Raw genomic sequence first — 13,222 nt, forward strand, 5'->3', positions numbered from 1 at the left:
GTGCACCTATGGTGAAAATGTACACATTTCATTCATAGATTATGCCTTCTAATAAACTGCCACTCTAGGAATTTTATTTCTCTTCTTGTGTGTATCTTTCTGATACCTCAATATTTGGAAGGAATGGAGAATACATTGTCAGAAAGAAAATAATACTATTCATTGAGGTTACATCTAGCCAGAGGATGGAGCAAGACAACTTTTTATTTTTCCTCTTAAATTATCCATCACTCATACTGAAGCCATCTTATCTTAGCTCAGTGTCAAGGATTTTTCTCCTTTTCTGTGTCCCTCTCTCTTATTCACTGCCCCTGATAATCCGGGCTACTTTTTCACCCCTCTACCTCTACCCTAAAGTACTGGATTTCAGCTATGTCGTATCATCTGGATTTCCCACCTTTTTCTCATGCAGCTGGGGTGACTGAGTGCAGGTGGGAGGGCCTTAAATTCTTCAGATACTTTGCAGTAATATTTACAAGGTAAACATCCCCCCCCCCCCAATCTCTTATAATATGACTACCTTCCAGAATAATGCTAGGGCATTTTTATTATCTGGTTCTTTTACTTCACTGTGCCAAATATCTACTTCTATTGCTCTAAGTAGGCATGGGCAGCACTCAGATAAGTAAGCCAGCTCTTCCCCCTGCCCCACAATGAAGAGTTCAGGAGTAGAAGGAGAGCCCTTACTATCTGGTGCAGCCTTTGAAGTCATGCACAGGTGTCTTGTGTGTATGACTTGTTAAAGCTCACCAAATAGTGAATAATTTTCACAAAAGCTAGAAGATGCAGGTTGCAAAGTTTTTCCGAGTGGCTAATGCAAAGACCTGGAATAACACTAGTTAGGCAAAACAGACAATGTGGTCAAGATGGCAGAAAAACTGAATTAGGGTAGTGATTGACGGCACTAATAGCTGGTGATGGAAGCCATGAACAATTCCTTTTTCCCAGCGTCCCAGCTTTTCCAGCTCAGAGGTTTTCTTGCCTTTCACTGTGGGTGGACAATTTTTTTTTTAAGATTTTATTTATTTGGGAGAGATAGGGAGAACACAGAGGAAGAGAGAGCACAGAGGGAGAGGGAGAAGCACACTTTCCGCTGAGCAGAGAGTCCAATGTGGGGCTTGATCCCAGGACCCCTAGATCACCACCTGAGTTGAAGGCAGATGCCTAACCAACTGAGTCACTCAGGTGCCTCTGGACCATTTTATAAACTATTATGCAATACCACAATGTTAACATACAACAGTATATGTTAAATCCTTACCTGAGGAAGGTAATCTTTGTAAATTTGAAGGCAGTTTATAGTTAAAGGTAGTTATACCAAGTATGGAACATATAAATAAGCACAAATGGTAATAGAACACTCTTGAAAATGTGGTTCCTAAATATCCTATATTTTTCCTAAGACATATAATTGCATTATCTATGCTTTCTTCAGGAGACTGCTTCAGAAATAAATGTGTATTTAAAGTAACTGCTATATCTGAAGCTGAAAATAGTCTCCAAATCATCCCCTTTCTCTCCTCTCTCCTGAGTTCCAGGAGACTGAGGTAATATCAGTAGTGGAGACGCTCAGGTATGAGCAAGATACACATTTAACAAGTGCCACGAAGAAATGCTTGTTTGCTGTTTCACTATGCTCTTCAAAGTCAACTGGGATGGTGGCAAGGGGCAACTGTCTCACGACCCCTTACTTTAGTACAGAAAAAGATCCTCAGTGGTCAGAATTACTCACTTTATACAGGGTAATCATCAAAACATTTCTAAATATCATAATTCACCATTATAGAAGTTGTGTTATTAGAGAAAATAAAATTATTAAGCTAGAATAAGAGATCGGGCTGCCCAGAACTAACATGTCATAAGAATGCAGATGTTGCAGTTACCTGAACTTCCTGTTTCAAATGAAAAGAATAAGCTTTTACTGTTATATTAACAATCACGTAATCCTCTAAAGATGGCTTTTATGTCATGAAAGATTCAACATTTTCTATATTAGGAACATTTTTTTTTTTTTATTAGGAACATTCTTAAATTGGATCTTTCCTTTTATGAGTAGAGTGACATCTACTACTTCTGAAAGCTGCTCCTTTGGGGACGAATGAGCATAGTAGGCATGTATTGGTTGACCACTGCTTAGGGAAAACATTCAATTTGCTAAGCACTTTTCAATAAGCATTTCTGCACCACCTACTATATGCTGAGCACAGTATGACAAAATGAGTCAAAGATCCAGAATATGCCTTTCAGAAGAATATAAACTTTTTGGGAAAACAACAAATGTTGAAAGAAAGAAAGAAAGAAAGAAAGAAAGAAAGAAAGAAAGAAAGAACGAACAGAATATGGAGTAGACATAATAAATGCCATGGGAGAGACTGCAATGAAGAGACAAGGAATGTTAGAGGAGGCCTGGAACTTGGCAAGAAGGTAGAGAAGCCATTCTAAGCAAAACAGTAGAAGGCAAAAGTGCATGGCAGGTATGAACACAGTGAAGAGCCTCAGGAAATAAGGTTATTTCCATGAGGAAGGGTCAGATGATAAAAAAAAGTTTCCATTCCAGCCTCACCTCGGTGGCTCAGTCAGTTAAGCATCTGACTTCAGCTCAGGTCAGGATCTCAGGGTCCTGAGATCAACCCCCTCATTGGGCTTTGTGCTCAGTGGGGAGTCTGCTTGTCCCTCTCCCTCTCCTTCTGCCTATCTCCCCACTCACGCTCTTCCTTTCTCTCTCTCAAATAAATAAAAACGAAACTTAAAAAAAAAAAAAGAAAGTTTTGATTCCATAAAAAGGGACTCTTCAGTTGATCTCATAAACAGTGGAGTCATAATAGTAAAAATGAATCATGCAAGTGGGTGGCAGTGGCACATAGAACAGACTCAAAGATTAAGCATCAGCAAACATGAACATTTAAAGCAGAGTTTTTGCAGTAATACATCCATTACATGAGTAGAATCTATGGTGGTGGAATCCATGGGCTAGAAAGAAAAAACAAAACTGGATTGATTGAGGACAGGATTGAAAAAAATAAAATGCTGAAGATCACGCCCTAGCACAGGGCCTGACAGAGTTAAACAAAGGTTATTCAGTGCATGGTGTTTCAATAGGTGGTTAATAAGTAAATCTCAGATTCTGAGCCTGGGCAAATGAGACTCAAAGAGCCAGTAGTGTTACAAACAGCCTCACACTGGCTTAGCTGAGACCACACAAAATTGAAATTATGATCACTTAAGGTCAGTTCGTTTAATTCAGTAAATCCAGTTTTAAAAAATCCAACTGGTTAGTTTAGGGATACATAGAAGGGGCTGCTAGGTTCTCCATATTTCCCTTTTTGTCAACTCATTTTTGATGTTGTAGAGACCTAGGCCCATGAATGAAGAAGGATCAAGCCATATTAGGGTCTGTGGGATATGCTAACCTTTCCGACATTTTTCTTTTACAGAAAAGATTGTTGATTAAGCTGACTATACTTTCAATGAATAAATATTTTTTTTTCATTGGATCATTTGCAAAGTCCCAAAAGAAACAGGACTTCTCATGGAACATAAACACAATAAGCCATTTCTGCCAGGGCAGTTCTATTCACCCTGCACCAGCCTTCTGTATAGCTGTCCCTCCCTCTTTTTTCCTGCTTCTGGTCTTAAATCATTTCTTTATTGTTATTACCTTGGCTCAAAGCTCCCATAATAGCTTTTTCCTTAAGCGCAGGGACATGGAAATCAGAGCAATGGTCACAACCGAACAGTATTGCTGGTGTGAAAGATGGGGAATGCTGGCCTGTAATGACAAATGGTCAGATACAGGGTATTCTATCCCCACAGACGTCACAGGCCACAGCCTCATTCTTGCAATTCTCTGTTTTATTTTCAAGTATATAAATTTGCAATATTTCCTTAAAGGGAGTATCCTCATACGAAAGTCAAAACAAGCAATATTTAGTCCAAGACTAGAAGAGATCATTAATAATTGGATACTTCTTGCATAGTTCCAGGTTGGTAGAGCCTTGTGGGTGTTTATTCCCGGATCCATTGGTTTTTTTTTTTTTTTTTTTTTTTTGTAGTTACCGGCTCTTCTAATTAAAAACTTCAGAAGGGGAGGATTTGAAAGCTATGAAGGTGCTGCCACCTTGAGGATCCTTCCTGTCCTTTTGGAGTTTTACCTTTACAAAGCAAGGGTAGATGAGTGGTGGTATCATTTTATTCTGGAAAGAAACTGAACTAACTTGTGGTCCCAGTTGATATCCCAGTTTGGGATATTGCAGAAGCCAGGGACAACAATCCTGATGAATGGTGGCACCTTACACTCTTCAGCCATAAGTTTTAGCATCAGGTGCCACAGGCACCCATCTGAAGCAGTCTTTCACACTTTCCTTGCTGGTTACTGCTTGGATTCACAGGAACCTTATCATACAACTTCCTCTTCTGTCCCCAGCTCCACCTCCCTTGAGCGGTATAAAATGATTGGAGGGGGAAAAAAAGATTGGATCCTATTTCGTTGAGGTTGAAAACAACATAAAACGAACAAATAAATCTGTATGGTTAAGATACAGATTTAATCACAGAAAAAGAACTACAAAATCCTCACTTCTCCAATTCTCCCAAATGCTGTCAATTCTTCCAGCATTAACGCTTTTGTGACAATAATGGTGCCCTAAAAATGCCCTGCTCAGAAAACAGAGGAGTTAGGGATAGGTGGGATCCCATTCCTAAATTTATAAGGGGCAGGATGGCTGTCAAATTCATTACCATCTCCAAGTGAAAAGACAATGAAGTGTGTTACCAAAAGTATCCTTTATCAACTAGCCCTCACTTGAGATTTAGTTCTATGTATGTTAGATTGATTTTTTTTTTTAAATAAACAAACCTAAACAGTAGACTGTTCGTTTGGAGGATCCTTTTGTATTTCTTGGTTTTCAGAAGCCATTTTCACTAAACCTTCAGTACGTTCCACATGAATCCTTTAGAATATGTTTATCAAGATGCCTGCTTCCAGCATGCTGAGGAAAAGAAGACTTGAACTTCTATTGAACCTGAAGCTCCAGCACAATTCTGGGGCAGAAGTGGTTCCATTTCCCCATTAAAAAGCTTTCATTTGCAAGCCACAGATGAAATTTCATCTGCTTTGCATCAGTCTAGTTTTAACTTGAGAGAACTTGGCACCACAAGCCTAAACCCCATTATTGGTGTTCCCCTTCTGAGGGGAAATAATACATTTACGGCTTGGTTTTTGTTTATTTTGTTTTTGTGTAAAAAAAATTAAAACTCAGTGGTGCCCTCACATATTTCGCCCCTCATTGAAAGTTTATTATTCTGGGCTGCTCTCAACTGAGCATTTCCGGAATGATGGCCATATGTGGGTTTTTTTTGGCCTTTGTGTACCTTGCCAAGCATCCTGGAACTCTGTTGGCACCTACAAACACCCTCTTGGGTTGCTGAGTCCACTTCCATACAAAACACTCTTTTATATATGGGGAAATTAAATGGCCCATTTTAAGTTTCCCCTTAGAAAATGTAATCATAAATAAGCTTTCTCTTTCTCCAGTTGTTATGCTACAAAAGTGCTGCCCAGGAGGTTCTTATTAGACCCATAAAATGCATTTTAATTTGAGGGGCCCGGAATCATCTTAATGGGACATTGACAGTCATGTGGAAGACTCCCCGGGGACCACTGCAGGGCAGAGCTACTCAATAATAAGCTTTTTGAGGACAGGAGAAGATCTCTCACATTTGGAGAATATGTATTTATTGAATAAGGATACAGAAGAATGAGAGAGAAAGGAGAAAAGAAATTTACTTGCTGGAGGCTGATTGGGAGCTACCACAATCCTCATTACTCACTCAGAGAGCATTGGGCACTGAGGAGTGACCAGCCTATCAGTGCCTGTCATCATCCTCTGCACAGAGCAACAGCTCCCAGAATTCACCATTTTCATTTCTCTATGCACAGAATGTAAAGTAATGGTAAAAGGACTACACGAGCAACTGGAACAAGCCCCTATTTCATTCTGGTAGGGATTTCTTTGCCATCCTTGGTTTTATCTTCCTGAACCAAGTTCTTCTAACTTAGCCATTCTTAGCTTTTAGCACCTGTCAATTAGCTTAGCTATTATCATCAAAATAAATGTCTGATTTGACATTTATTCTTCCAGTGCAGAGAAATGGTTTGGCCACAAAGTCTGTATCTGAACTGAATAGATTTTATCATATAACATAGAGGGCAGATCTTTGCAAAAAGTATAGACATTTTCCCCCTCAAATGAAATTTAAAAAGCACAATGTTCAACTTGTTCTGCAAAGCTAAAAATAAAGGAAGGGGAACATGTAACCAGTGAACTTCTTGGCAGATTAAGTCACACGACATAACGGACAGTATGACTCACATTCCAAACTGTTATCGTGTCCCAATATTAGAAGCACTTTTTAAAACATCTTATTATTTAACTCGGTGAGAAAATCAATTATGTGTTATTCATTCTATATCTTTTCTTCATCTGAAAACAGAAATAAAATGTGACTTACAATGTAACTATGGATACGGATAGAATTATGAGAATTTCAAGATGAGCAGCTCACTTAATCCTATGAATCCATGTCACTACACTTAGATTATAATAACATAATAATGGTAACTGTAACCAGGTATTGTGTTAGGAGCTTTGGATCCACCACATAATTTAGTCCTCCTAGTACTACGAAGAAGTCACTGTTATATTTCCATTTTATTCTGACACTCAACCAGACAACACAACTTCCCCAGAGTGATACAATAGTAAGTGGCAAATCAAAATTCAAACAGCTAGAGCCCAACACCAGAAACCACCCTGTGAGCAACCGCACAGTAACGATCATCCTGTTATAATCGTTCACTTATTCTATTTCCATTTCAAGATTCTTACTTACAGTGACTATTCACCTTAGCTCACATTGTCCTTGGAGTAGTGACTTCTGGCATCTACCACAGGGAAGTTCTAAAAGAATCGGCTCAGTTTGGGGTTGTTGTTGTTGTTGTTGTTTTTCTAAGTTACAGTGAATGAAGAAACCACGTCAGTGAAACTACCAAATCTATAGAACATCAAAAGAATTTGATCTTAAAGAAACCAAGTCTGTAGTATAGTATTTAGGTCTAAAAGAGGAAGACTGAGTGAAAGAACAGGCAGTTGAACAACGGGTTCATTCTTTCACTCCTTTAAAAGCTTACAAAGCAACCCCCGCCCCCAAAGAAAAGAAAAGAAAAGAAAAGAAAAAGCTCAGAAAGAAACTAGTAAACTTTTTTTGTAGTTTTATAATATTGGTAACAGCTAACAGCCTCCGGCTTTAGAACTGATGCTAGTTAGGAAGAGATCCCTAGAACATTGTTTTATTGGTAATGGCAGTATGTCCCTTATTATCATCATGTGAAGAACAAAGGGAGCTACAGAAACCCAATGTCCTCGACTTGCTCATATGGATCATCACAGCCTCAGTCTACCTACGAATTTGTAACATGTGCTCTAATTAATGAGCAGCGTTGCAGTGTGCCTTTTACAGATGGATCACTCATTGTAGATGTTAACTACCACAACGAGTAAAGAGAGAGGGTTGAAAGAGTTCCAAAAAATTTTTCACGGTTCACATAGCAGACAGGCATGTGCGAGGTCAATTTACAACAGAGGGCAGAGGTTGCCATTAGAGCCTTTCCCTTCATTTTACTTAAAAAATTAAGCATGGTGGAATTAGGAAGTCATTTTAATGACCTCATTAAAAGCTTCACTTGGTAGATCAAGGTATACAACGTATTTTAGTTTTTCCATAACTAAAATAAATAGTAAATAAGACTCCTTAGAAATGTTGTGATGGCACAATAAAAAGTCAAATTTATGAGGCTTTTTGTACCCCAGAATGATCCATTGAATGCTTTTTACTCACCTCCCTAGGTATGAAAGGGAAGGTTTTGCAGATTTTCCACTGGGGGAAAAAAAAGGATTCTGATGGGCTTTCAAATTAAGGCAACATTTAAATGCAGATTGCTCGTGTTGTTTTCCTTTTATATATATAAAAGCAAATATATATATATATACATACATATATATATATACACATGCACATTTTTTTTTCCATCACACAGTGACTCCTTTCCTACATTTTCTGTAGAACCTGGAGAATCATCAACCCTTCCACACTTTCTCAATATTCCTTGGTTTCAAGTGGCTTGTAGTACTTTTCACATTCCCCCAAACCCCTGGGAGGGTTTGACAACAGTTTCACCAACTGGAATGTTAAATATCAAATTTGTGAAGATCATGATATTATTTATGGACTATGGATAAAATGTTTCTGAAACATTTTCCTACCTTTAAAATCCGATGAATGCAGTCTAATTTTAAATTATATTTGGTCAAGGGTGCTTTTGTTGCTTGGGATTTTATTTATGGTCTAGGATGTGGCCATAGTTTGAATAAGATTCCTTGCCTGTGAAGAGCTTGGCCTGATGAAAGGGATAAATCACCTCTTATTCATGATGCTGCATACAACATGACATAAGCCACCTTGCTGCTTATTCTGGGCACTTCATTATTCCCATTGCTGTCAGACTCCTTGGTAATCCTATTTTAGAAACCTGAACAAACTGGAAGAGTCACAGAGCACTGACACACTCCTTTCCTGAAAGGTAGTTGGATAAACCACCTCTTCTCTCAGACAAGCATAAGTAACTTGGCTTATTCCTACACTTAATGTGGTGACCATTTTTAACCATTTTTAGACAAGCAAGCCCACTTTCCCTTTGCTGGGTTTTGAGGGTGCATCCTCTCACATGTTTGCACTGACTCATTCATCAACACATTCTCCTTTCTAACAAAATGCCATCATCACCTTCTTCCAGCTTCTTTAGCCATGGCCTGAGTCTTCCATAAGGAATGATTCTTGGGATGTTCAAAGGGGTGGGGTCTGTCTCACACATCATCATGAAGAACTCTTCTAACTGGAAGCTATCTTTGAAATCCTCATTCTAAAAGAAATGGATTTTAGAAAATGGCCAACAGTAACTTTCACTACTATGTTTTACCAAAAAGAAGTCTTCCGGCCTACACAATAAAAACAAAGAGAGAAACAACTCCCTCCTCCACCAAAGACACAGGTTAGCGATGGCCATGACCGTGAGAGGCAGCAGGCTAAGGCAGAAAGAGCCCCTGAGCAGGACACAGGCTGCCAACTAGACTCGGTAACCTTGTGCAGGCATCGAACCACTCTGGGCCTCAGTTTCCTCTTCTAAAAAATGAGGATCTATGCTAAGTGCACCCTAACACTTTGTCCGGCCCTATCTATAATACCATTGCTTTATAAACATGACAGATGGCACAAGCTTTTATATTTGACTGTCTCTTATGCATACGTACCTGTCCTTATTTCACATTATTCCACAACCACTCTTCTCCTGTACTTCTTTTCTGATAACCAAACCATGCAGGTAAATTCAATTAGGGGAAGGCCTTCTCTCTGGGCACCAGCAGAGCAACCAGCTGCTGATCATTAGAGCCCCTCCACATCTAGCTATTTTTACAAAAACCAATTAGATCGCTTACATCAGGATTTTTAACAAAAGGATGTTGTCTTTGAATAAGTCCAAAGTGATATGGACAAAATGATAAGCAGCTTATTAGACACTGAATAAAATACTAAACAAACTACAGTGCCTGTAAGTAAGCCAGCAGTTGGCAGCCACACCTTTTCCCCCCATACATCCTTCCCATCTTTTTCATGAGACCCTCGTGAGTCGTATAACAGGCTGGGTCTCCAAGACATTGTCCGTCTGTGATGCTATGAATGCCAAGGACACAGCAGACCCTAGCTCCACAAATATTTCTCAGTTCCCAAACTGCGTGATTATTGTTGGAGGTATTTGTGGATAATTCTTACAACTTTGTTCTTCTGGGGATGCCTGGGTGGCTTAGCAGTTGAGCATCTGCCTTTGGCTCAGGGTGTGAGCCCGGATTGAGTCCCACATTGGGCTCCCTACATGAAGCCTGCTTCTCCCTCTGCCTATGTCTCTGCCTCTGTGTGTGTGTGTGTGTGTGTCTCTCTCATGAATAAATAAATAAAATCTTCAAAAAAAAAAAAAAAAAACCTTTGTTCTTCTACCTCTTTCTTCTACCCTGATTATACAGCACTGGCTTCTGTTTACTCTCCCTGTCTGGACTCAGGTTTTCTGAGACAGCCTCCCTCATGCTCTGACGGCTCTGCAATGGACAGTGGCTGCTTCAGCTCTCTTCCTATCCTTTTCTCCAATATAGGTGGGCAATCATCTATAAAACGAGAAGCTCAACTAGGTGATCAATAAAACCCAACCAGCCCACTTACGTAGGTAGCCATTTGGGGTTGTCTATAAAGATTCCTCCATCCTCATTTCTTGGACCGTACTGAAGAGGAGAGGCTACTCAGCACTCAGATGATGATTTGGTGGAAAAGACAAAGTTTGGGGACATGCCAGCATGGAAAAAAGATGCCTCCTGGAAGCCAAAGAGAGTCCGTCTCTAATTCATTTTCTTCACTTTATAGCATTCCCAGATCTGAACAAAGTCCATGAACTCTTAACCCCTTCCTTACCAGTACATTTAGATAATAAATATAAACAATGTTTTTGAGCACTTAGTATGTGCCAGACACTATAACTGAGTGCTTTTTGTTCATCCTCACAACCACCCTTTGAAGAAAATGCCATTATTATACCCATTTCACAGATGGGGAAAATGTGGCTCAGACAAGTTAAGTAATTTGCCCAACCCAACATCACATACTCGCAAATAGCAGAGCTGGGCTTTGGATTAGGCAACCTGGCCCCATGACCTACTCTTTGCCCTCTCCCACCCCTCCATATGGGTTTCAGATGCACAACAATTTGGTTGGAATTAAGTGCGCATGTTGTTGGTGGGGAAGGAGGGTTGAAGTGATTTAATTCCATTGAATAGCAAGTATTTGCCTGGATGCTCTTTCCCTCTTTCAAAACAACTGCATAAAAGCCAAAAGCATATCTTATTTGTTTAATTTATTGGTGCCTGTGAATCTTAAACTGGCAGATCTGCTCTTCCAAAATTATCCACCCTAATTTGGGTTCGGAAATAAAGATTGTCATCTGGTTTGGGATGGGTACAGCCACTTTAAGAGGGTTCCATATGAATAACAAGAAACATAGACAATAGAGAGAGTAGGAAGGGACTTGATCTTTTTTTATACAAAAGAAAACTGAGGCCCAGGGAAATGAGGGGACCTGTCTGGGTTCAGAAAGTTAGTGATAGAAAAGAATTAGAATCACCAATTTCTCTTTTAGACTTCTTTCTAGAAATGGATGGTATTTCTTACCCGGTAGAAGTGAAAATATCTAACATAGATGCCATAGCCCTTCTATGGTCAATGGGCTTATATTTTAAGAACATTGTACATGTTTTCCCTTCTTTCTCCCATCAGTGTCCAAGGGAAAAGACAATGTCAATAAGAAACCAGCAACTATAGTCACTGTACCTCTTCTGTCATCCCAATAATGAGAAAGTGGTTCCTTCACCCCCATTTCTGGGCCAAAGGGGCCATGGCTGGAGTGGGGGGATATGATGAAGAAAGCAAAGCCAGATTCAACACCTGTGAGCTGGCAAGTGTTTAATCCCATCTTACTCACGGTGCATTTCCCTTAGAAATTCTCTTAAATCTTACTAGGCCTTTTCAGTTATTCAACCTTCCTATAGTTGAACCAAGAGAGAGACATTTTGTGTATTTGTTTTTTTTTTTTTTAAATACTTCCTCTGTCACCAAATACTGAGTCTTTTTTTTTTTTAACCAAATCCTTAGTCTTAGATATATAAATAACCTAAGTCAATTATTAGACCTCCTTCCATGCCAAAGATAGGCATGAATTCCCTTCCAAATTATTTGTCAATGGAAAAGAATTTATTCAATAAATTTAATAATTTACTCATTCTGAGTTTCCCCATAGTGTTCAGCTTGCTTGTAGGTTTCACCTTGCCATGTCACTGGATCTGGCTCTGCTTCTACTTGACCTTTCAACTCAACCTTCAGCCCCCAAATTACTGTAGTGAACATGACTCCATGTCTCATTCCTTGTGAGAGAGAATCTGGCCAGTCAGTGAATTGGTAGGCCTTGGATGACATGTCCATTCCTAGTCCAAGAGCTAAAGTAACCAGAAGAGCAGCAAGCCTGCCTTTCTATTACATGGTCATCATGAGACTCTAAAAAATGCTAATCAATTCAGTAAAGTTCAACAGAAAGTATTAAGACATCAAGCTAGAATGAAGAAAAAGACAAGAGTAATATTAGGATATTCTTGATAATATAGTTCAACCCCTTATGCTAGAATAAGATCAATCCCAATATATATAAAATCAGATAGTCTATTCAAAATGCAGCATCACTTTATGTAAAGAGATTATAGGAACTCTCCAACTTTTTACTTCGTGGGATTTTACTGTGTTTAAATACGAAGGGGAAGAACAGAAAGCATTTTCTCAGTTTGAAGTTCAGAGATAGAAAAGGACTACGTGACTTTAGAGGTATAGAGATAGTAGTGCCATTGCTTCCTGAAGACTGGCATTTCCCAGCTCCCATCTTGGAAGTTATAGTCTCTTCCTTTGAGTTCCTTAAGCTCTTCGTCCTGTAGTCTTTAAAATTTTCTCCTTTTACCTAAGTGAATAGGCTTGTGGAAGTTTTTTTTTTTTTCTTTTTAACCAAACTAACCAGCAAGTCTACATGATCATCCATATCCAAAAGCCTTATTTGTTTGTTTAATTATCTTTTCACTAAAATGGTGAAACATGAGAATCTCCATTGGAAAGAGAGTTAAATGCTTCCATAATTTGAAAGGTTTTTTTTTTTTTTTTTTTTTTTTTTTAATTTTTATTTATTTTTATGATAGGAACACAGTGAGAGAGAGAGAGAGGCAGAGACACAGGCAGAGGGAGAAGCAGGCTCCATGCACCGGGAGCCTGACGTGGGATTCGATCCCGGATCTCCAGGATCGCGCCCTGGGCCAAAGGCAGGCGCCAAACCGCTGCGCCACCCAGGGATCCCTAATTTGAAAGGTTTTTATTTGCAATGTTTCTACACCAAATCTATGCCTGTGTGAAAAATCAGATTAATTGGCAATATGGTTAGTTTGAGTTCCGCAGCCAGTCATTTGTTGAACAGGAAATACATGTAATTTCGGGCTCAGGATATCTAGTTATCATCTGGCAAAGCTGAATCTCCACA

The 13,222-nt window shown here is 39.3% G+C and overlaps 1 long non-coding RNA gene across 1 annotated transcript in view; it reads right to left on the minus strand.

The window, feature by feature from the left end:
* The window catches only part of LOC121484110, a 71,471-nt gene that overhangs the window by 35,377 nt on the left and 22,872 nt on the right, over positions 1 to 13,222 (minus strand). The gene's annotated exons all lie outside the window — the stretch shown is intronic.

This window comes from Vulpes lagopus, chromosome 1 (assembly GCF_018345385.1).
Source record: "Vulpes lagopus strain Blue_001 chromosome 1, ASM1834538v1, whole genome shotgun sequence".
NCBI lineage: Eukaryota > Metazoa > Chordata > Mammalia > Carnivora > Canidae > Vulpes > Vulpes lagopus.